Source organism: Thunnus maccoyii, chromosome 7 (assembly GCF_910596095.1).
Source record: "Thunnus maccoyii chromosome 7, fThuMac1.1, whole genome shotgun sequence".
NCBI lineage: Eukaryota > Metazoa > Chordata > Actinopteri > Scombriformes > Scombridae > Thunnus > Thunnus maccoyii.
Window position 1 is genome coordinate 29128392 of NC_056539.1, and position 26490 is coordinate 29154881.

General features: G+C 36.9%; 1 long non-coding RNA gene across 2 annotated transcripts; it reads right to left on the reverse strand.

Annotated features, from left to right (window-relative positions):
• Positions 1–2346: 2346 nt before the first annotated feature.
• Positions 2347–17058, reverse strand: LOC121900795. 2 transcript variants are annotated; one of them, XR_006097088.1, is made up of 5 exons: positions 15857–17058; positions 15148–15226; positions 13379–13449; positions 5011–5170; positions 2347–3627 (listed from the first exon to the last, which is right to left on the reverse strand). It is a non-coding gene; the product is annotated as an uncharacterized LOC121900795 (long non-coding RNA). The 2 variants fall into 2 exon arrangements; XR_006097089.1 differs by lacking the exon at positions 5011–5170.
• Between the last annotated feature and the right edge of the window lie 9432 nt (positions 17059–26490).

The following is a 26490-nucleotide window of genomic DNA, read 5'->3' on the forward strand; positions in this document are numbered from 1 at the left end:
GCCAAAGTGACAAAGACATACAAACATATGGCTGACAAGGCAGCAATGTATCAAGAACGCCAAAAAGACAGAGATAAAGATACTGCAACAGTCTGTTTTGACCCACATAATTTTATTTCATGTCCACGAGCTGAAAGTAGCTCATTTTTCTACAAGCGAAAACTTAACTTGTATAATCTTATTGCTTACATTTCACAAACTAAGAGGGGCTATTGTGCTTTGTAGAAAGAGGCGATGTCAGGGAGGGGAGCAAATGATATTGCAAGTGTAATGATGAATATACTAGAACAAGTTGAACATGATCATCCAGATGCCACTGATATAGTAACATGGAGTGACAGCTGTGTGCCTCAGAACAGAAACTCTATAATAGCTTTTGCTATGGCAGACTTCTTGACAAGGCATCCTCAAATAAAAAAAGATTACAATGAAGTACTCTACTCCAGGCCACTCTGCAGTACAAGAGGTAGATAACATGCAGAGCCATATTGAAAAGACGATGGCGGTCTCTGAATTCTATTCACCACTGTCTTTCTTGCATGTTTTACTCAAGGGGAACAACCCGTATGAATTCATACAGATGAAGGATACAGATTTCCGTGACTTTCAGGCATGTTCCAAGCTAGTTTAAACAGGTACCATTTTCTGAAGGGTCTCAGCTTATGTTTGGTCAGTGTCCATATACTCTTCATTACACAAAATCACATGCACAGCCTCCAGTTAAGGTAGACCTAAGAGGACCAAGCAAACACATGAGAACCCTGGCACCTTTATCCATCTTTCCCAAACCAAGGGTACTCCCCAAACAGAGCATCATCATTTCAGAGGCCAATATGAGTAATATCAAGTCCGTGTTTAAATTCATGCCACTAGCAGATAGACAGTATTATAGTGCTTTGTTGAAAAAATGAGCCAAGCCAAGGGCTCAGAGTTTGCCAACACAATGAGTTAGAGGCATTTTATGAAATCAAGTGAGATTAAATGTTCAATTTTACATTATTAGTAAAAACTTAATTGTTGCATTGTTTGAAATATTTTAATTTTATATAGTCAGTGAAAAAAATTGCACTGTCTTGCAATGACTTGTGCAAATGTCTAAGTTTATATGTTTGTATGTCTAAATTTATAAAACTTTGTGAAACATGGAATCATGTTGCTGAGGCATATAAGCAATATCTTAAAATATTATCTTATAATATTAAGCCTTAAAAGTCATTAAATAGTCTTCATCCATCTTTTTTTCTTTCCTTTCCCCCCAGAATAAGACATATTTTGGTGCATCAGAGTCAACATTATACTGACCTGCTACACTTAATTGCTGGGACAATTCCTATAGTAGATGAACCCAACACACATTTTATTTACCTGCCGTACTGATCTGTTGAGAGAATATAAACAAAATCCTTATACTTTACCTGTCCCACTTTCTGTGGAATAATCCTGAGAATCCTGTTTAGATTTATTACAGTAGCCGCTTGCTGTCTAACCTAAAGGAAACTGAAACAAATGGTTCCCGGAATAATGTGTTTAATAACCAACCATATACCTACCTCTGCACTGGACAAAATATTTAGCACTGACCTTTATACTTACCTTGCAATGCTTTTTTGAATAAGAAAAAGATGATTCATCCTAAAACAAGAAATAAATGTTATAAAAATGTCATAGAAAGCATTAAATTTAACTTTCTGATACATGTAGACACTCTGTTATAACACTAATTTGATGTTTTAAAACAAATTATGAGTAAACTGTTTGTGTTTCTTGAAAATCATTGCTTCTTTTCATGTTTTGCAAGATCGAACCTTATAATTCCAAGCAGAAAAGGTGTGTTCAGACCTAATGCCAAGAGAATTTCTCACATGGCGAGATTACATACACTGAAAAAAAGTCCTTTGAATTTACTTGATTTTAATGCATACACCAGTCCCATATGATTAGAATGTGGCCAACTGACATGATTTTCCTCTTTTTCTCAATTAATTATTGCTTGTCAAACCAATATATTTCATTCGCATTAGACTGTTTAAAAGAATCATGTTGATTCAACATATTATTTATCAGTTACTGTAATACCATATTGTGTAATGTTAAAGTAATTTCATCATGTCCAGGGTACCTGATTTTCAACTGTAACTTTAACTTGATTTCCTAATTCTAATATTATTCAAGGGTATTATGTGACTTTAAAGCAATTTCATTATGTCCCTGGTACTTGAGTTAAGTCTGTAAATCAAACTTGATTTGTTAAAGTTAACTCTATCCAAATGCATTGTAGACATTGGTCCCATGTTTAAAATCATAAATGTAACAAAACAGATTTGCATTGACAAAATAAAGTCAGAGTCAGAGTTCTGTACTATAATTTTGTTACATTGAGCCTTAAAACTTTGCAGGAAAACTTTACCCAAAATGGAGTTGCTGTAAACTGATTTCAAAGAGGAATCAAAACACAAAAACTAGACACTGTAAACCCTGTATCAACAGCAGTGGACACAAATACACAAATACATAATAATGCAGACCACACATAACTGTTTTCACAGTGGATTCACAACAAAAATACTGTAAATTCTGCATAAAATGCAATGGATTGACAATACATATAACGTAACCTTGCATTAACCTTTTTCACAGTGTATCAATAGAAGCATATACATACTTCAAACATATCTTCAGAGTGGATTAGAACAGCAAAGACATTTATAAGCCTAGAACAAACTGTTGTCACAGTAGGTATAAAAGTGCAAATACAAATTATGTGAACTGTTAGTACAAACAGTGCATTCCCAAGAGCAAATACAAAACAAGAAGAACACTATTTCACTGAAGTAAACCAAACATGGCACAAAGTGAATAAGGCAAATTAAAGCTAGTGCTTTGTTAAAAAGTTTACTCCCAAGGTTAACCCTGCATACACCATTTTCACATTGCTGAAAACAGTATTTTCAAAGTAGATTTGCAAATGAAAAAAACAAAACAAAACCCTGCGTAAACTGTTTCCCCTGAGGAATAAACACAAATATACATGTAAACCTTGTATAAGCCGTTGTCAAAGAGGATTCAAGGCAGCAAATACAAAATACTGCAGCAGTTTTTAAAGTTGACTCAGAGCAGCAAACAAGTTGCAAACCCTCTTTAAACTGTTTTCATAATGGATTCATGAGAGGAAATACTGTCAACTTAGAACAGTGGATTCACAAGAGAAAATGAAAAAGCAGTCCAAATGGTATCCTGTAGCAATACCAAAGATGCCTTTGAGGACAATTTAAATGTCTTGTGGTTTACCGCTGACGGCACAGTCTCTGACCCTTTCACTGAAATAGCCTGCTTTTTTGAGTGAGTGCTTTTTTAGAAAGTTTACATCCATCCAATTCCATGAAAATCTTTTGGATTACCTCAAAGGTATAGCAGAGGTCAACAGGGTAGCTGAGGTGCAGGGCGTACATCAGTCCGAACAGTATCGCAAACAGCTAATGCTACATTATCCAGATCTTGCATCACCTTAATGCCTTCAAGAACAATTCCAATGTCCTCTGGTTCGCCACTTGAAGCATGATCTTTAAGAACATAAATCCCAGCAGTGGTGTTTTCAATGGCCTCGTTGATGACGTCTTCATCCATGCGCTGTACAAAACAGACAAAGGTAGGTAAATAAAGGTAGGTAAAAAGGACCTCTTAACCAACCCTAACGAGAAAAGAATTTAAAAAAAATATATGAAACTGAGCAGGCATAGTGATAGTATAGATCTAGACAAGGTAAGGTGAATGTTAGAATGAAGGTAAATTTAGAGACAATGACAGGTAACTACAGTAGAACATTAATCAAACAAATTGGTTTTTCAGCTGACATTTTAATCACATGAACTCTGTTGTGGCCGCCATACTGCCAGTCAAACTTTGACCATCATATTGGTGACTGACTTTTGTTTTATATATCTTTTATTATCTTACAATTGTTTTAGTCATGGCAGAGACCTGTGTAGCTGTTTAACAGACAGTGAGTGTCAGTGTTTTGTTTGTTTCATCTTTGCCACAACTGTGCATCCGATACTCTGTTAAAGACTTGGAACTGTGCTTCTTTTTACTTGATTAGTCACATACTAATCACATACCAACCACAACCACAACTAGCCAGTCTAAAGTCATGTCTCAAATTTGTTAAGTTAGTTTAACCAGCAACCAAGAAACATTGTATTGATTTTATAATGGTATGAAGCTGAAAATTTTAATAGTTTATCAAAATTATAATCAATATATTTTCTATTAATCAATGAACCATTTCAGCCCAAATGATCAAGTAGATCAAGTAGAGAAGGGTGGAAGATATGGGAAAAAGTAAGCACTGATTCATGTATATACCACATATTCCTGCATAAGGTTTTCTGGATCTTCACCCATGTAGACAGACTCCCTTAATGATCCACACTAATCCAGCATCTACATCATACTGAAAGTAAATTTTCTTGATTAGCATCTTGATTCAGCCCTTGTGCTTTATTTTAAAGTCAACTCCTGATGTAAACTGTCATATGTGGACATATTTCTCTGAGAACATAACTCCAGGGTTCCTATGATGGTATTAGCCTTGCTGTGAGCTCCAAATCATGTAGTCAGGAGATTGACAGGAACAAGATGGAAAGAAATAGGAGGTAGACAAATATATAAAGATAAATAAGTAAATAAAGGAAAGGTTAAAACTCAGACAAAAACATGCACAAATAGTGGAAAGAGAAAGATGAAAAATAAATGCACTCATGGCCTCCCTGATAGTCTGTACGATTTTTATGCCCTTCTTGCCGGTAAATTATGTGGTAATTAATTGTAATTCTACAATTTTCCATAACCCTTCCACAATTCTAAAAATCTTAATATTTTCCAAAAAACACTGTCAAAATTCTTAATGTTTCGAGGTTTTTCATGACTGTGAGATCCCTGTATCACTTACATCAGCCATTTGTGCAATGATTGTTTTGAGCCTTTCCCCTAGCTATCCACATCTGAACTTACTCAGTAATTTGGTCTCTGTCAGAGGCGACATGTGGCTGCAGAATCTGCCACAATTTTTGAAGTCAACGATGCTTCTTCTTGTTCTTCTTGTTTTACAGCGATTGGCATCCAGCTTACTGGCAGCAGCTTACTTCTGCTGCGAAGTACCCAACGACACTTCCTGATGATTTCAAATTTCAATTCAATCAGTTTCAATCAATGCAAGAGAAACTAGTATATTCAACATTCTCCATAAACTACTGAAGTCAACTTGATTAAACCATGTTCACAAAAGGAATATAAATGAATGGTGTTGCATATACTAACTTCATTTTTGTAAATTCAAGGATCTGCTATTTACCATTTTTTCAGTGTACAAAGTCAACTCAAAGACATGAATGGATACAAATTGCGTCGGGTGAAGCAAATATGTGTCCGTGCAAGTTGAAAATGTTTTAACTTAAGCAAAAAATTTGCATGTATCATGGGGCTTTATGAATGTACTTCATGAATGTACAGAGAGGAGAGGGGGAAAAGGACAGAGACTGGAGGAAAATAACAGAAAGAGGCTGAGTTCCTGATGAGTTCTGAGTTCAGTCAGAGGCTGAACTGAACACAAACACACACACAGACCCTACAGACACAGTCGGTGCCTGTTGTTGCTTGCTAGCTTATGGCTACTGTGCAGTAATGTATTCTGGCTGTTTGGGGTGAATAAACACAAATGATCCTACGGTCAAACAGAAATAAAGACTCATTTAGTTTTCTTTGAATGTACAAATACAAAGGATAGAAAATAAGTAAAACAACTTAAGCTGATGGTTAATATTGTTTTTTTTTTCACAAAAAAAAACAAACAACAAAAAAAGTATTGAATGCAGAATAGATGACAATACAAGTAGCATGCTACTGTTACCAGTTATATTACCAGTCCATTGCATAAACAGGGCATCAGTATGCTCATGTGCCTTCTCTGTGTCATCTATAAATCATTTATTTTAACCTGGGCATGGTTGTTGTTATTATTACATATTTTTTCTATGTTTAATTTATATCACTTATTTGCTTTCAGTCATGCTTTTGATCCTGCTGGGTGCTTAGTCTTTTGTGATCTTACGTCTTTCATTTTTTTTGTAAATATTTTCTTTTTGACCTTTTCCAAAAATATTTTTTAAAGCACTTTTTTAAAACTTTAAACTTGCTATATAAATAAAGTTATTACTACCAAAGCAAACGTGCTATATCTATGCACTCATGCATATGCATATCGCCCCAAACCCAATATGTCTGTTGTTGCTTTTAATGAAGAAATACGTACAACACTCAGGTGATCAAATTTCTGCAAAGTGTGATGGGAGACAAAAAATTGCTTAGGAGTGTATCTGAACATAATTTAATGTCAGAGGGTATTTTTGCAAGAAGGAAACAAGCATGTGCCACTAAATGAACACTAACTTAGCTTTCTCATTATATATTGTCATTTGCCTCAAAGCAAATGCACTCATGCAGCTATGGCTATCTTAGTCATTCACGTGATATTGCACTACCTTAGCTTGCTGCAAATTGAGTAGGATGAAGAGTGAGAAAAACTGAGCTCCACCCACCAGCTCCACCCCACAATAATCAATATAAGGTAACCTTCAAAAGAAGAGGTTGCAGTTTCCTGGAATTCCACATTGGACTTTCTGAAGTTGAGAATACATTACTGTAGTTGGTACAATGATTTAGGACCAAACTTTGTGTAAAAAGTGTCTTAATAACTTTATCTTTTTTGATCATATTTCATGAATCAACAATTTTGCTTTGTCATGGGGAGATTGAGATCTTATAATCATGTTTCCCAATCGGCCATCAGTAATAAATTGAACTCATAATAAGGTGAGTCATTTGGAAACAAATCATTTTTGAATGACAAGTTTGACAGATTAAGTATCTTCATAACTCACTTATATTACTTATCTGTTTATTTCTATTATTAACGGTGTATGAGATATTGCATGCAATTCATTCTGCTTAATAAAAATCATTTGAGAGCTTGCATCAGAATTAATTTTATGAACATTATTGACTTTATTACCACCAGTTCTGCATTTAACTGTCAAGATGTCTTCAATCAAGGCACTTTCACCCATACAGTCAGAAAAATAACTTGTGATAACTTTGATTTTCAATTTGTATTTTGATTAAAAAACGATAAACATTTATTGGAACATGACATATGATGGAAATGTCAATCAATCTGAGGGAATATCATGACTTTTACTAATTCAATTTAGACTTCAAGATCCTTTGATATCTTGGCAGGAGTGATTTAATTTGATGAAACTCTGGTGACATTCTTTCAATATCCTCTCACTGTACCCATACCCATACTGTAATTTCTCAATCCTGAATCTGCCAGTGGACACAGTCCTATTTGAGAGTCTGCTGCTGTGGTGAGGCTGGGTCTTGGCAGATGCATGAGATGGTAGAGGGCTCTCATTGAGGTGATTAATCAAAGCTGACATTTGGATGGAAATGAGCTAAGTTGGAGGGCTCATCTCAGTAATAACAGTGTGCTGCAGAGCCATTGTCCAATATACAGAGTTTAACTTGCATAAAGTATTGCTGGGAGGCCATAACTGCTTTATATCAGGCATAATCTAACAGAATCATTAGACCAAATTGCTCATTGGCTGCATGAAAAGTGTACTCAACAATCCATTTAAATAGAGTCTAAATTGTGTTCAGAAATGTTCACTTGATTTATTATTAGAGGATATAATTTGTCTGTTACAAATCTTTTTTTTTTACAGGTACTGAAATGGAAAACGAAGGAGATGTCTTTATCAGTTACAGTGCTGCCTCTACAAACTAATTGATGATTTAGTTTTTCCAAGGTTCAATTTATGAATATTAAATAAATCAAATTGATCAGCAAAAAATTAATAAATAGATAAGTAAGTAAATAAATAAAACAAACAGGGCGATCGAGGCTTTTTAATACTATAGCAATAATAAAAGTAAAGTACGTAGTTTGACAAAAAAATGTGTTGCTCAGACATACTTAGGTCACATGATAACAAGTGAACCATCTCCACGACAAATGAGCAAACTCCAGCTGCTGATGAAGGTCACAAGATGTGACTGAAAGTGAAAGTGGACCTTTTGCTCATTTTCTTTTTTTAACTACTATTTCCAAGAACAATAATAAGTCTTTAAGCCTCATATGGAGTAAGATAAATACAAAAAAAAATCAGGTAATGCAATGTATTGTTCTTCAACAACCTTCATTTGGAAACAGTGTGTACCTTTTCATTCTGCTGACCTATTGAAGTCACTACCGAAGATTTCTTATTCAGTTTTGGCTTTTACAAATGCACTGTGCTGACATAAATCATTGTCCCTGGGACCTTTTTAATGCTGCCTGCTGCCTCCGACAGTCAGTCTCTGGTGGCTATGCAGAGGGATTAGAATCTAAAGCATGGACAAATAGCAATCAAAATGCTTAAAATGAGTTTAAGTGCATATGTGCCGTGCTAGACAGGCAGTGCTTGCACTTTTGGGTAGATTGAATTTGTTCCATAGGGCTAGGCTGGAGGATATGATTCATTTCAAACCCACTTTCCACCTTACATAATCACCACTTGCTGTGCTTTTTAAGGAGGCTATTCTGTGGAGTAAGAGTAAGTGTCAGAGTCCCTATGACTGCGAAGCAAAGAGGTTATGGGTTTACTTTGCATATAAAGCAGGGCTCCACCCAAACCTCTGCTTCAATGGCAGAAGTGATAATAGAAAACTTTTTTTTTTTTTTTAACAATGACACAGTGCTGGGATCCACAGTATACATGGTAAATATCATGCAGCCTTATCTCCAGGCAGAATGCTCAGGTTCACAAAAATACGGATTAATTTTGATGGCAGCAAGTTTGAATGTTTATTATTCCAGAGGCCTGGAACCAGGCTAAAATGATCCGACTGAACACCGAAAAAATGAGGTGCACAGGGTTTAGCTCTGATCGTGATCACACTGAGGTATTTCTTTGCACTGAGAGGGTATTGCTGTAACTATTACTATGCAACACGTAACTGCTGTCAGTTACCTGTATGCTGGCAAGCTCGACACGACAGCTATCAGCAGAAGCTATGTTCAGGAAATCAAAGACACAGACATACATGAAATTTTAGGAAATTTTACATGAAAGGTGGTGCAAAATGAGTTGTAGTTTCATATGTAGTTTTTTCAACAATTTCCTTAAAGTAGTTGCCATGTTCATTGCCACTGTTCATTCTTAGCTTTGAAAGTATTAATGTAATTGTATGTATTGAATGTATGTAACTTGGTAGTATATGGGGAATGCGCTCATTGAATAGTTGCAAAGAACTAAGAACTAACTATTATCTGTCAGTTAAAGAATTTTTGAGAGCCTAATTTATTCAGAATTTTTGCAAATCAACAACGAGGAACCCAAATATGATGAGTGGGTACTTATCAGTTAAACCAACTTAACATTTCTTTTTCAGTTTTTTCTTATAATTTATATCAAATTGCACCAATCTTTCTGTAAACTGTCCAAGAAATTAACTGTTAATTACCTGCAAATTACATCAAAGATTTACGGGAATTTGTTGTAAGATTAAAGGTCCTGTAAAATAAAGCTTTTATTAAAGTTACTTTTTTTGTTTCCTTGCAGCATGGAAAATACTTCAAACCCAATAGAATAAATTATAAAGAAAATGAGGAAGGTCCTCAACAGCTAAAAACACATCCACTGTGATTATACCTGAAACACTTGAAGTTTAGAGAGGGATTGTGGTCATGGTTCAAAAAAGCGAACATTAATTGTTTGGTCTGAGATGGGAAACCATTTCCCATCTCCCATGTGAAAGTCTAAAACTGCACACCCATCAAAATCCTGACCTGCACTTGTTTTTTGCCTCACTACATTAAGGAACATCTATTTCCTGCATTGATACTGCACTTAAGAAAGATCTTTCACTGCAGAATCCCAGTGTGAATATACAATATGGGTAAGGAATGCAGTGTGTATCTTGGTGTGCTGAACATATATCTATACTGACTTTAGTAAAGAATACTGACTTTATTAAAGGATGGTACAGTTTAAGAGAATTCTCAGTAGAGCAATTATATGATTCCAACATAACAGCAAAAGCATTGAACTGGTAAGCTTCAGAGGAAGACGCTGAATCTGTTGTGATCTGTTTGTGTTTAAGGACTATGCAGAGTTTCATGTCAATTATACCATGTATTGTTGATTTAATCCTAGACTCATAATGGCCTTCATCTGACTGAAGCAGTCTGGGAGCAGCTTTGTGTTGCTGAATTAAAATGATTTTATGAGTTTTGAAGCAGCATGAAATTGGTTCTGTTTGCAAGCAATTCCTAGGACACATATTTCTTTAGAAGAGGAGCACAAAGTATTTCCTATCAGGAAACTCTGTATGTTCAGCCTCCGTGAAGCAATGGGGATATAAGACAACATGGAATTAACAGTTTTTTACTCAAGCACAAACAGTGACATTAAGTCAAGACCTTTAATTTTGCAAGTATTTAAGGGATATGACCCATAAGGGTATTTATGGAATTTTTCTCTCAATATGCAGTTTTAATTGCTCCATATTGGTTAAATAAAGTGGAATATGAGGAAACTACATTATTTTTAACCTTGTTAAATAAACCATGCACAATCCTATTCACCCCCTCAGACATAACAACACATATTATTGCTTCTTTTGAGCATGCACACGCACACACACAGAGAACACACAGGAGAAAGCTCTATAACCCCCTTTAACAACATCACAACCATCAGATCACCTCCCATTTTCAATATACTATCACTTGTATCACCATAACTGTTTTTTTGTTTCTGTCTTGATTTCTGTATTTTCTATTATCCCCATGTCATAGAGACCTTTTATGTTTTATGTCTACCTTTTTTTTGGAACATTTGTCATAAATTAAATAAAAGAAAAAAGAAAAAAAAACATCAATATGTCAATAAATAAACAAAAAAGGACTATCATTTAATATCCTCTAGAACTCATGGTGGTAGTTTATCTATTGTAATGTCCACAACCTGCATTGTCTATTAAAATACAGTAAAAATGATATTTGTTCACTGAATTTGGTTACCACATATTGCCATTTTAAAATGCATAAGTATAACTAGATGAAATTGAGGCATCTCACCATTTTCCCAGTTGCACAATATTCAGTATTACATTATCAAAGATTCCAAGTCACAGGTTTAATACTTGGAATATTTATTATACACTATTAGCTGTATGAACTTCCACTGACTAGAATAGAATGTGTGGTGTTGATTGTTCCACAATGCAACACAAAATGAAAATTACATTCAATGTCGCTTGAATTTTACATTTCAAGTGCATATTCAACTACATTTGACATTTATTCAAGTACTGTGCTTGTTATAGATTAAACCAATTATATATAAAATACTTAAGATTAGCCCCATCATGACCAATTGCAACATCTACATGACTGTATTTGTAATAGCAATATAATTGTTTTATAAAGATATAAAACATAATTGTGAAAAATACTCTGAATTTTTATTACATTTAGTGCTTTTACTTTTTACATTTTACATTCATTTTGCTAGTAATATTTACAGACTCTTGTGTGACATTTTCAATGCAGGGTGTAACATGGCTACTTTTATTCATGTAATAGATCTCATCGCTTTCTGCACCTCTGCAATCAAAGCAGCAATTGGTTTATGCTTTATAGTTCTTAAAATATGTTTATTTAAAAAAAATAGGTAGACTATGGCCATGAAAAATAACAAGAGATAATAGTAAGAATAACAAGTAATAATAAGAGAATACGTTGAAATTGAAATACCTTGCATATAAAAATGTTTCCCACTTTTAGTGGAAACTTCTTACCCTCAACTAAAGCTGATTTATACTTGCCTAAACTTCAACTGTAGCTAACCTCAACATTTGCAAACAGGTAAAAATGGGAAGACCAGTTTATTGTTTGTGACATATTCCATTTCATGCAGAAGGAAAGTAATTGTTCAGTTCACTGTATGTGTCCAGAAAAACAAATAATAAGCATTTTAGAGTTTATGCTCAGTTACCCAAGTTTTAACTGTCACTTATGTGTTGCCAGATTGTTCTCCCAGAGAATTTGGTGGTGAAGAAAAGTCCTCACAGCTCAGGTTTTATAATTTATAAATACACTGAATATGTTCTAGTGGGATTTGTTGTTTGTAATAAACAGACCTATTTTTGCGTTCAAGTTTGACTAATTTTGTCAGGGTAGATTTTATTTGCCAGTCACCAGACTACAGCCCTGTGCTGAGGCAAACATGTGGCAGTTTCCTGATTGATGGAATACAGCATATGCACACCCATATTACTGTTGTGACAGTTTGAGTAATTGCTTGCTTCTGTATCTTCTTTTATGCATAATTAGAGTATTTCTTTGTCAACATGGTTCACTTTGCTCTCGCCTGAGTGTTTGTATGTGTGCGTGGGGTTGATGTGTGCAGACATGTATGTTATTGAGAAGGTGTAGGTGTGTGTATTTGTGTACATATGCAGATTGTATGTGAGGGTGGGTGGGTGTTCTGTCAATGCAGAATAAATTAAACCAACATATTGTTCTGAGCTGTAACATCATTATTTAATGGAGCTTTCTGCTGGCTGTTCTATGGTGTTTCACTAATGATGTAATTCCAAAAATAATGTGATATTGAAGCAGGGAAGACATCTGCTTTCAGCATGTGTATGACATTGTCTTATCTTTAATTTATGCAATACATATGAACACACAATATGTGCCTGTATTTGAATTCAAATTTCAGTTCCCTCAAAAAAGATATTACTATAAAAAGAGAATACAATTATTTATCGGGATGTTAATAATGTGCAGACCTCACTCCTTTGTACCCTGCAATAAATTTTTTTTTGTCTTGCACCTGAATAATTTGCCTGGATGTGGGTACACTTGGTCCTCCTTTGTGTATTTGAATTCAAACATAGGAATAATGCAATTTCTGTCAAGTTCTTTTTATTTCGGGAACACCATTAAAACCTGAAAGAACTGTATTCCCACAAATCCCTTGAGTACTGACTGTCCATTACACAAACATGAAAATATGACCTGAGGCAAGCTGAAATATGGAAATACTTCAATTTTCACTCTCACTGAAATTGTGTGTATCTGTGAATGAGTATGTTTGTTTTTGCTTGGGAGTAGTTTGGCCACTGAAGGTGGGTGCTAACAGCAGCAGCTATAATGAAACTTCACCTGTTTTGATTTCCTATTTAAGTACCAATAGTGGCAGTGGCAGTGGGGGCTCCCTCTGCCTGATCGCCTCATTAAAGAGCCATAAAGCAGTTTGACACTCACAGGATGCCAATCCATCACAGCTAGGCCACTTCTGATGGGGGGAAACCTCTAGGGGAAGCAAGCTGCAATGTCTGGGAGGAAGAAAAAAAAAAAAAGTCCATGTCAAACTGAGCTGTCGTCTGGTGAGCCAAGATGCCAACACCCCTGAGGCGGCAGAGCTGGATCCAGATCCAGTAGCCGACTAACACGTCCCACAAACTCATGAGCGAGGCAATTAGCAGGAGCCCATGTGGATAGCACATTCCTCTCCCAATGATTATTTCTCTCACCCGCCACCCCTCCCCCCTCCCCCTTTTTTTTCGTTCCATCTTTGCTTCTCTTAAAATTCCTCTTCTTGCTTGCCAGTCCAGCACTTACAATTCAGCCATCAACACATTTCAGTGCAGCAGTGGTTGCCTGCCCAAGCACAGTTGTGCAGGCTGTTATTGTTAAACAGCTATGTTCCTCATTACTCTAATTACCTCCGCAAGAAAATAAAAAGAAATAAAATGTCATTTGGGGGGCCAATTAACAAAATTGAAAGTTAATCTATACTCGGGGAAACTCAGTTTGTAATTAAGCTGTCAATGTCTCATCATTGTGTACAATAAAGAGTTAGGTTTATATACAGATAGATAGATATATCAGTAGCATCTTCATTGCAAATTTTGATTTGTAATCTTTTTATCTTAGTAAATTGGGAATTGCTTTGGTACAAGAAATTCATTATATAGATTCCTTTGGCTCCTATATAGATGACAAAAACACTTTCATTTCATTTCATTTCATTCATTTCATTTCATTTCATTTACTTTCAAAGAAGTCTGTCTTAAAATAACTTTAACTTTTTCATGTAAACCTGTTCTCAGCAACGTTTCTTTATTCAAACCTGAATTAAGCAATATTTCTGACATTAAGATTGGATAAATGACTGTCGCTTGGGTTGCTTGTTTAAAGATAATCATCCAAGTTTGCAACTCTATGGAGTTTATGGAGACACTTTTTAATCATTGTTTTGATTGAGGCACATTTACTATATGGTACAATTTGGTAAATTATGCATGTTTACTATATAGTTCAGTCCCACTCTCATCAACCCTGTGTCCACCAGCAGGCAGCTGTCGTAAGCAAAAACAAAATGGCCAACAGACAAAGTTAATGACTAGCTGGTGAACACAGTGAAGAATCTTGTGAGCTAAAGACCCATAGAGTATTTAGTGGAGGTCAAAACAGAGCTAAAAGGAGCAAAAAGTCCATTAACACAGCTTGAAGACACCTTTTTCCCTAAAATTAAATGCTTAAATATTGTTGCATTCATTTAGCAAGTCTACGTGTACGCTAAATCAATGGCCACAATGTACAAACAGTACCTAGCCTATACACTATTTTCATCACATCAAGATATGATTTATGAGTAAAGTTTCCACACCGTCAGAGCAATAGAAAGAAAATACACAAACACACACTATCATTATTATTATTATTATTATTATTATTATTATTATTATTATTATTATTATTATTATTATATCACTCCTGTAAGCCACTCATTTCAGTGAGGACTGTAATCCATAATGGTTTTAACAGATATAACAAGACTGTGGTGAAATGTTAATACAAGTGTATCTACAATTATTGGATATGATCACCATATATTGCTACTGAGGAATGCTGATTGGCTTTAGTGTGTTGCATCTGTCAAATTGACAGTGTCAATACTGCTTAACTGACTGCTGTTTAAGGATATTTTAACTGCAGACCAACAACAACAATAAGGTGGAACAACTTACCCAATTTGTTAGTTCTATTTCTTCTCTACAGTTTGAGATTGCACCTACAACAAGAAGTCCAGGTTTTGCTACTCAGATGCTAGAGAAAACAATGTAATGAGATATAACGAAAGGGTTAAATTTTATACAAAAATGTGACAGAACCTGGGAGACAAGTGGTAAATAAGCCTTCCCTGCCTCTCCACTCTGACACTGTAGGATGGCTGACTGCTTAAAAAAACAAAGAGTGGCCCTTTTCCCCAGGCCAGCACATGCTGTGATATTAATAAGTGTCCTTCATCATTTCCCACAGTGGGATCTTGTTAACCTTTGCACCACACTAAATCACTTCTGAGGAAAACAAATTGTGTCACCATCCAGGTGCTTTTACTTAGCCTTTAATGCAAATAAATGAATATATATATATATATATATATATATATATATATATATATATATATATATATATATATATATATATATATATATATATATATATATATATATATGAAAAACAAACAAAGCAAACACTATCCAACAAATGGAACATGGCATCCAAACATATGATAGAATCATGTAACAATCACAAAAATGCATTTCTTTTGTTGTGCAGGACTATGTGTCTTTATCGTGTCTTATCTTATTTAACAGACGGAACGTACACAACACCTGAATAAAAACTATCAAACAAACAATATAAAGCATAGGATTTAGCTTATAGCTGCTTCACCTTGAGGGAGAGGCAGACAATTTGTTACTTCAGGCTTTGTGTAAGACTTCTAAACCTCAGGCTTTCTACAACCTTGGACTTTGCCATCATCCATGGAGAGAGCTCTTCCTTTGAACATTTTTGCTGGAGGTGAATAGAACACGAGCAATAGATCAGATACAGTATTAACCATTTCAAATTGAAAAAAAAAAAAAAAGATTCACTCATTGATGGCAGACATGAATTCACAGATATAAAATGCACTTAAATATTGAGAAGTAAAATCAGTCCTGAAATGGAAACAGTATAACAGATGCAATAAATAAATAATAAACAGAAACAGCTTCAAAAAATATACTGTTACAATATACAGAAAATAGCAGAAAAAGTGTAACTGAGAAGCAATAAATGCACTCTTTAGTAATATTAATTGCACCTGTACCAGCTATGACAATCGAAATGTATGCTTTTTCTTCACGTGAGCTGTTTTTTTGTATCAACATGTGATTTGTTGCATAAATGCTTTTATACATGGTGTTATACAACAGGTAGTTCTGACCAAGCAATCTGATTGGTCAACTTAACATTTAGAACATGATCAAATCAGCATGACAGCACACCTAGCTGTGCTCAAATGAAAAATGCCTCATCACTATAAAAATTACTCCGCCACTGATTAGAGCAATAGATTGTGACGTCACACTGACAGTCACTTCCAAGTTGACAGCTGGCAGTTGATATGAATTGTGGACATATGTGAACTCGGCAAATTTGTTTATTTCTGTTGTAATTTTCAGCTGTAACTGTAACGTTTGAAGATATATACAGTGGTCCAACATATCTGATGTTTCTGCTGTGCTTATTTTATGTACTGTGTTGCTTTTCTAGCATCTTTGGTGTGTTTTGTTTTGTGGGGATCAGCCGGAGCAGACTCTTGAGTTGTGTTTCTTTTATGTTTGTGAAACTGGATTGAACTGAACAAAACAGACCCTTTACAGAGTGGATTGAACTCTGACTGTGAGACGAATTATATACGCACATACTCACACACACTGAAAAACCCATACACAACAAAACTTAACCATTTTTCCTTCAGTTGAGAGTATATATTAGTCGTACCCCATGTATTTCTATGAAAATGGAGATAACACTATCAAAATGTTTTTTGTTCAATTTTAGAGCAAATTGCCCCACAATATGAATACATTTTGTTTCTATCTTTTATTTTGTTGGTAACTGTTGTATAATTGCAATATTAAACTCGAGGTTGTGCTTTACCGTCATTGTTGACACTTCAGTGATGCTTACAGAACTTGGTGCAAGCGCCTCATTCCTGATTGCATCACTGTCGTTGCAACAATGAGGGTAAAGCACACCCTCGGGTGTAATATTGCCCAATTTTCCACTGTTTAGGGGATTAACTATTCACAGCACATGCAAAATTTTTAGTACACAGTACACAACTGATATTGTATGTTTAAAGGCAGAGGAGTGTACATAATGCTGCCCCCTATTGTCAATACTTCATTCTCTGTTTCAAACAAAACTCTCGGATCCTCATTATGACAGTGCACTATACTATAGTTTGTCAAGTTTGTCAGTCACAGCACGATATGATTCATGAGGATTAACTCTTTAAGAAGGATTAACTCTAATGCAATAAATACTGTGGCCTTTTGGATTCAGGTATTAAAGACTAATACCTATCATGCTATGGTCCTGAAAGTCCATAACACGATCAAATCAAAGTTGTGACTTGAGGTACCATGAGTTGTCTTGACTCTCACCCAAGCTCGAGACAGTCCGGAAATGTAGCAGGCAGGCATCACAAAATGTAAAAGGTTAATTGAAAAATAATTTAATTCATTCTTTGACAATATCCGCCCCAGCAATACAATATTCACTCGTGGCAAGTAAAACATTATTTAACTTTAAGGTTATGTTTTGGCCTTCGCAGCCTTTGGTTATGGTTAAGGAAAGACTGTGCTAATGCAGAAGAGGTCAAAAGGGACATAAAGCACAAGACAGGATGAGTTGTTCCCTAAACCTAACCACACGCAGGACTCAGGATGTGAATCCCAAAGTCCTGCACTTTGTACACCAACCATCCACCTCCCAATGACTATGGACAACAGGTTGGTCTTCAACGGTTCAGACAGTGACCTGTTTGATGATCGATCCATTGTTGACTCCTGATCCCTACAGCCAGCCACTAAGCTATGCCACATGCGGTCCACGATCCTCGTTCCTCTGCAAGGTACCATCCACAACTCTCAATCCAGCAGTACCTACGAGATACCTCCTTCACCACCGCATACACACAGAGGCCGTTACCATTGCCGCTCCTCGGAGGAAAGCCAAAGCCAAACTTTTCCAAATCTATGAAGACTCTACTCCCATCACTCCTCCAGCCAGCTGCCCAAATCCTCCCATCCAATGCCACACCACTGATGTCAAGATGCCCCACTACTTCTTCAGTCCTTGCTGAGGACCAGGTTGTATTTCTCCATGTGCCTGCTCCCTCTCTATCTTGTTTGTCCTGTGCATTTTTTAAATTTATTTCATTGCCACGTCTGCAGGCTGCACTTTCTACCTCCACACACACATCCCTCAATCCCATATGCCTTACTCTTCGCTTCCTCCAGCCACAACTAATATAGCTCCTGTCTGCCTCTCCAGCCCCTGCTTTCACAATAAACACTATCAGTACCAGTGTTCATACCGTCAGCAAGCTATGGAGCTTCCTCCTTCCAACCCACTCCATTTCCTACTGACCTGTCTCTGTTCTCATCCTTCTCCCAACACCCGACTGCACCTTCCTTCTCTACAGCACCACCTGCTGCCTGTCTTCTGGCTCTCCCCATCGTTAACCCTACCAGTGGCATTTCTTCCATAGCTTCCATCTTTCCCTCTGCTCACCCCGACCTTGCTCAGCTCTTCCAGCCACCCACTTGGTCCCAGAGAGCTCTCAACCCCCCAAGGTGCAGCCCAGCACAGGCAACCTTCACCTTCATGTTCCAGACAACTCATGCCAGTCGAGTTTTCTTTCTCCTTTTCTCTGTACTGTGATGTCATATGCTCAGTCTTAACCCGACCACAGGGCAAAGCTTGATGGCTACTTGACCATCATCTTAGATTTAGCCTCACAGTTCGGTTGCACTGGTTTTTACACCTACCATGTTCCCTTTGCTTCCCAGGCTACTGGCCATCTTCAACAGTTCAATCAGGGCACCTATCACGGTGCACTCAGTTCAGAGCCCTGTTTGCAGCCTACTTTTCTATGGCTTGTGACCTATGCCCTTCCCAAATCTACTAGCTTTCAACCTACCCCCACGCCCTTGGACGCTTCCAAGTGCTGGCTTCTCTCCCTGCTCAGACACCTGAATTGCACTGTCCGCATTATCCCGCAGGGTCTTTCCTTCCCTTCCCACCAGCTTTTCCATGGTTACATTGTACCGGATGATGCCTGTAAAACGGAGCTGAGACCATGGCATAATTCCCTTTCCTCTCAGAATGGTGTTTAATTTTCTGTGATGACTGCATCATCCAGTTTGATGACATCCTGCTGCAATTTGACGCAGCACCTTCCTTCAGATTGGTAGGTTTGCACCTCCAATCAGCCACCTGTCCCCACCCTCCCTCCTCTGTTTTCTACAAGCCGTACGACGTCATTATAACAGCCCCTCTTTGGGGACATGAGTGGTCTGAAAAGTCATCTTCATTCATACAGACAGCCACATTGTTGTTGATATAATAAAGATTGTTCATTGTCCCTCAACATCATGTAGTTCATCTGCAAATTCACCTTAATCTCAGCCTAACACCAATACATCATCCACGCTGCCCACGTTTCAGGCTACAAAATACTATCACTGACTCCCTCTCTCGTTTCTCATTTCACAAATTTAAATCCTTGGCACCAGACTCAGATTCCCATCTGATGCCAGCCACCATCTTCAACTGAACCGTCAGCGTCTCCACCAGATCACCTCATCACAAGAAGCTATCATAAGTAGTCTTGCTCCTAAAACCCTCATTATCATATTACTCAGGGTGGGGCAGTTCTAAGCTTTTCATACCTCACACAGCCTACCATATCATTAACCAGCTTTATCACCAGCTTTATTACTTATGCCCATTCAGTTCTCAGAGTGAGATCATCCTCCATCCAGGTGTACATCAACAGGATTAACTTCTTCATCAAACTGCTTTCCGGAGCTCCAGCACATTCCATTTCTCACCCCCACGTCAATATGCTAATCAAAGGCCTACAAAAAGCAAAACCTTGACTCGCATGAAAACATTCACACCTGACATCATCCGTTGCATCCAACCCCTTCGTTCAGGATACCTAAACCCTTTCACGGATCCATTCCTCAAATCAATGTCTCTCCTAGCATTCTTTGGTTTTTTTCGATGTTCATTGCTACTAGTTCATTGCCACCACTTCCACCTACAACCCGTTATGGCATGCAAGGCTCTCCAATATTTCCATCCACTCCCAAGACACCCTCATATTTAATCTCACACCAAGCCAGACTGACCAGCTCAGCCTCTCACCCCGTATTTCTATTCCACCTAAATTCATGAGTCCTTGAGCCCTTTCGAACCCATCCAAAGTATCCAGACAAGAATCTCAGACCACACCATCAAAATTCTTAGCCAATGTTCAACTTATGCTTACCACAGCTACATCCACAGCCACCTCAATGGAATCTGAAAAGCCTGCTCTCACCTCGTCATTTGAAGCTAACCTTGGAGGCTGATGAAGCCAAGACTCATAAATGTGCCCCCACCCTAAGTCTGTCTCCCCAGGTTCCTGAATGTTCTAGACACATCACAACGCATCACAACCCCCATTTGTCACCTCGCACTCAACCACCTTCATTCCTCCCATTGACCTTCAATCATCCCACCATACATGCTCTTATCCAGCCCTATTTGAAACTATTTTGTGTATTCCGTACCACCGGTGTGGTCTTGCTAGTGAATCACAATGTAAATGGGGACACAAATTAGTATGTCTAGGAGACAGGACTGCACCAGTCACCAGTTTCATTGTACATTTTAGTACAGATCTCTACTTTTTTCATCAACTTTGCTGACCAGAGTAAACATGACAACTGATGTAAATAACAGATGAAATTCACAATTATTACAAAGCTTGGGATAGGTAAGAGCTGTGAGAGCCCTCATGACCTCAAGCAGATAATGTAGAATAAATGTATTTCAGTGTTGAGAGCATTTTTATTTCTAACAGCATACAAATCTGCTTGTGAAAATGCAGCTTACCTTGGGTCATCGCGCTCTGCTCCATGGGAAGAGATCTAACTGAATCAGTGATTAAAAAAAAAAAAAAGACGAAGAGGATTGGTTCCTTTTGACTGAACACACTGTGATGTATTCATCAATACTGCTGAAACCATGCAAGCAAGGCCGCAGATAGTTTAGCCGTTCTATTCTTGGCAAGGCAGATAGTGCCCCTCTTGTTAAATTCATCTGTCAATGCCGTTGGAGGAGGAGATAAGAAGTGGAGCGACCCCCACATGGAATCAGTCGAAGTTATATCGATCACTCTTGCCTTCATTTCAGCGGGATGGTTAAAAATGATTAGAGTTCCGGAACTGAAGTTAATTCTCAGGGATTGGCTCTCTATAACGAGAGTGTGACATAATCAAAGCAAATGATCTCACACTCCTGTGCTATCAAATCTGGCTGCCCTCATAGGCAGAAGTTTAATCAAGGACTATCTGTCATTGTTTAAGATCGGCATTATAGCTGTCTGCAAAGACCTTACACCGTGTGTCCCGGCAAGTATCCTGCTCCTTGGAGAATAAAGCTAGGAAAAATGAACGATTAGGATGTAGTTCATTAATATTTGTAATCTGAGATTTTTTCATATTAAGGTCAGAGATACACGATGATCATGAGCAAGGGTGTAGGTTTGATTTTGGGATCAATATCAGTGTTTGTGTGTGTCTACCTGTTCTCTCTCTTTTTTAATGTCATATGCACACACACACACACACACACACACACACACACACACACACACACACATACACATGTCAGTGCTGCTTTTATCTGTTTTTGACTGTTTTGCTTATTATTTGCTTGTGTGCACTGATACCCTCTTCACAAAAGAAGTTCCTAACAGAAAAATAAAGTTGTTTGATTTGATTGATTGACACACAAAGAGCTTAGAGGATATGGCTGATGATTTTCTATATTTTTCTTATTGTCAACAAATCTCATGTGAAGAGCCAAACTAACAAGGAATTACATATCACTACCTCTTGACTTTATACTGAAGTTCACTGTTATTAGTTTTTGGAGCTGTTTCTATCTACTGTGACTGTATTCTTTGTGGTGAAACGGTATGGTTAGTTGATGTGTTTTCACTAGTTTTTGAACAATAACAAAGGGTCTAGAGCACAGAGGAATAAGATCAGGCTTTAGATACACACACAATACTTGTAAGTATGATCAATTCATTGGTTGGTTGGTTGGTTTGGCTGTACATGAGATTTGTTAACAAAAAGAAAACCTCACAAACATCACCACAGCTTAACAATTCCTCTGCCTCCCACACCTTCAATGGAGCCACACTGTGTAATGTCCTAAACTGTTTTGCTGCCCCATCTTAATGTCTGTATGTTCTGATACTGCCCAACTGTCTTGTCTTATGTTCTTATGTCTTTTGTTATATTATATTGCACCAACAAAATAAATGAATAAGAAAAAAAAATGATCGCCAGACATGTCCTTTAAATTTACTTTGTTCAATACATAGTTGTAACCTACCCAAAACAGGGCTTGCAGAGGGATTTTGGGGATTTTTAAAGTGATATTTCCCTATTTTATTTTGTTAATGTAAATCTGAGACTAATGTTAATACTTCAAAATTACATATGATAGAGTTCCACTCAGATTTATGTTACGCTATTTAAACCAAACATCTGCTGTCACTTTAAAATCTCACCTGAGATTTGTAACTCTGTCCTCTCTTTTAGTCTATTAATTTGGCTGATGAAGCTATTAAAATTGTGCATTCATGGCAGAGCCACAGCAATACTCAAACATTAACCCTCATCTTTAAACCATCTCCTATAAAACTTCCATTTTTATCAGCTAATCAATTTACAGACATCCATTTCATTAAGGTGTTCATTAAGGCTCACCTGAGAGTCTGTAGCTCCCTTAATGTCTCTCAGGCTGCTGCTACCAGAATTGTTCTGATAAAAAATTATATATAGCATTCACAAAAAAAACAGTTTGACATGCTGTGGCTAAACCTATAAATAATGTAATAATGAACAGAAAATATCAAGACAATGTAAAAATTCTGACCTTAGGTTCAGAGAGCTGCTATTGTACCATGTTTTCATGAAAAACTGTTTTAAATCACGAACTTTATTCGTTTTTATCATTACTGAAGACACTGATGAACTCACTGGATGATCACATACTGCAATTATTCCCTGGAATCGCTGTAACCTCACTGACATTAATTGGTATATGGAACAATAACTGCCATGCACAATGAGGCAAATGGCTGTCAAATGATTCCCTACTGAATAGTGTTTGTGAAATCTTTAGATGAGGGCAAGTGCTTTCAACTTTTTAAATATTATGCTCTCCCTGCCACCTTTCTTGTTAAGTGGGCACAAATAATGTGTGGTGGTACGTAACATCAAGTACCGAAGAGATGTGCAGGAAAGCATGGCAAATGAGTGTTGAAACACACTTTAGGTCTCACAACACTGAGCAATACTGGAAAAAAAAATAACTTGATGACAAAACCAAATCCAATACTGTATAAACAAAATAATCTAGAATTAAGTAGTGTTTTTTCCTTTGTGTGTCCTTTTTTTAATGTGCAGGGAAACGTCTGGACAATTTCAGTAATCTTTCACTGAATGTTATGAGAAATGTTTATATCAGTGAAACTATGCAAGAAAGTGTGATGAATAAAAATGCTTCTCATTACTCCACATTTGCTGTTGTAGTAACATACACAAAATACCAACAAATCTGACACTATGAGCTCTGTTTTCATAATAGATAGATTTGATAGCTAGTGTTTAGCAGGGATGTGGCATTTTCACAGGGTGGTCTTGAGTCACTGTAAACATGACTTGCCAAAGTCAGAAGAAAGGCACACTGAGGGGATGTGTCAGTAACAATCAAGCAGCAAAGTGCAATTTTGTTGTCTAGAGCAGTGTGGATATTTCACTAATCATCGTCATTATGGTGAATGAAGAATGAAAGCATTGATCGTCATGGCTATCAGATTTTTCTTCCCTCCTATTACTCCATAATATTCCCTTTGTGAGTTGTCAAAGCTGCTCTCGTTCATTCAACACCTGTTGATCAACACAGAAATTGATCACTGTCACCATCTCTTAAGTTCTGTCATCTTTTACAAAATCTTTCAATAAATCAGTGAGAAGCACAACCAAAAATATTTCACTTGGAAAATATCTCTGAGACAAATATCTTTGGTTTACAGCACATATTATATCTGCACACAAGTTGTCTCTCTCCACGAATGCTGCTTGTTGATATTGACAAAAAGCACGGATGGGTGAGCCACCGACCTTGTAGCTGGTGAACAGCAGTGCGTTTCAGTAATCGTTCAACATGCCCTACTTCACTTCCCTTCGGCACTTGGTAATATGTGTAGCAGTATAATTCAGGCAGTGGTCACGTGGAGTAAGGGCCAGCTGCCAAAGGGAGCAGAGGAACAAAGAAGCCCTTAGGCAGACCTAATCATTTCTATGATAATGAAATAGTAAACGCTAGGTAACTCTACCAAAAGAAATGAGGAATAAAACATTGCAGATTGGTTAATTTCATAAATCTAAAATATCTCTGGACATGTTTAAAACAGAAATATACTGCTTTGAATAATAATTTTGTGGGGTTTTTTTCCATTAAAATGTTCAATTACCTTGTTAAAAATGTTTAAAATTACATCTCCTTCTTCCTCATTAAAAATCCAGGATCTATGAATATGCAAATATTTTCATTTTCAAAAGCTGAACTGCTGGACACAATATGTCTCCTTGGTCACTGTAAAGTTCATTATTAGTGTATGTGCACTGGAGTCTGTAAGTTGCATACTGGACCATTTTCAGCTTCCAAAATAGTTATCACAAATAGATGTCAGAAATCATGCTCGTAGGCCCACCCTTTTAACTCAGATTTTCAGTGAACACAGAGAAACTTTCCTCCTTCAGCAGATGAATGTGAAAACAGCCTTCTAGAGTCAAACTCTGCACATACATCATTCTGCAGAGTGAAGGTCAAACATCCAACTGAAGTAATAAGAAAAAAAAAACAACACATTTTTGAGTGGAGGGGGAATTTAAATATTTCAGCTCTTTTACACTTGCAACCACATGACTTTGGTTCACTGTGCAGAGGAAATAAATATCTGAATCCATTCTTTGTAATATGTGGTCCTTCAGAGTATGTCATTGTTCACTCGCTCTCTGGTTCCTTGAAGGGTTGATTTCATAAAAGTCCACTTGAGTTTTCAGGGTAATGGGACAACACTCAAGACAGTGGCAGGTATTACCCAAAGGGAAGCGACCAAATAAAACTCAACAAGGGCATGGTAAAGGACTAAAGGAATGCATTGCAGATTCGTTGGGCTTCAAGGAACACTGCTGAGACACAAGGGGGCACAAGATCTGAGGGACTGGGAAGTGCGGGTCTTGGGAGAAAGGAAGCTGTTGGAGGGCCAGATTTAGGCTTTTTTTGTCTAAATCACAGAACACAGAACACATTCAGTGTATTTCTCAAACAGATGTGTGAGGCTGGAGCTGCACTTCTACATTCTGGGTATCATGCAAATAACAGTCCGTCCAGTTTTTCTGTGATTATTGCTGCCAAAAATACTTGATTTTGCAGCAGCTTTTCTCAAAAATTGCGATACAGTTTATGATGTTTTATGTGTTCTTTTTGCTGTAAAATTGCAGGAATTGGGAAAAATTGCGAGCAAAGGAAAATAATGTGATTTTTTTTTTAACTACTACCAATGAAGAGTCACATGTAATCACTTTCTTCAACAAGAAGCATACTGCATATCATAGAAACAACTATATTTCAGTGCTAATTTTTTAATGTATTTTCTGAACATGAGAACCATGGGCTCAAAGTTATATAAAAAAAGAAAATACTGAGTTCCATTTATAAGCCTTTATTAAATAAACTTTCACCTCAACATTAGTACCAAATAAAATCAGTCAATAATGCTATTAAAATAAACCCATTACCATAAAATTATAGTTTAATTTCCAAAGTGCCCATTTATTATATTTGAGGTAGATTATGTCCATCTTTGCTGTATAAAAAATGCATCAACTTGTATTCTTCCAACCCGTTCTCATTATCAGATCGACAAATACTGACACATTGTCACATTCTTCCGCGTCTGATACCGACATAGCTCATAGGACAAAGATGCCCTTTAGCATCTGTATGAGACACCCTGGGCTTTCAACTAACCCCAACCCATCCGCGGCAGTATTAGATGCCCACAGCAACTGCTCTGGCCGTCCATTTACTCCAATATTATCCCACTTGTAGAGCTATATGATGCTTTGAGCATAATGGGATGTTCACACTATGAGCGACAAAGCTCCAAA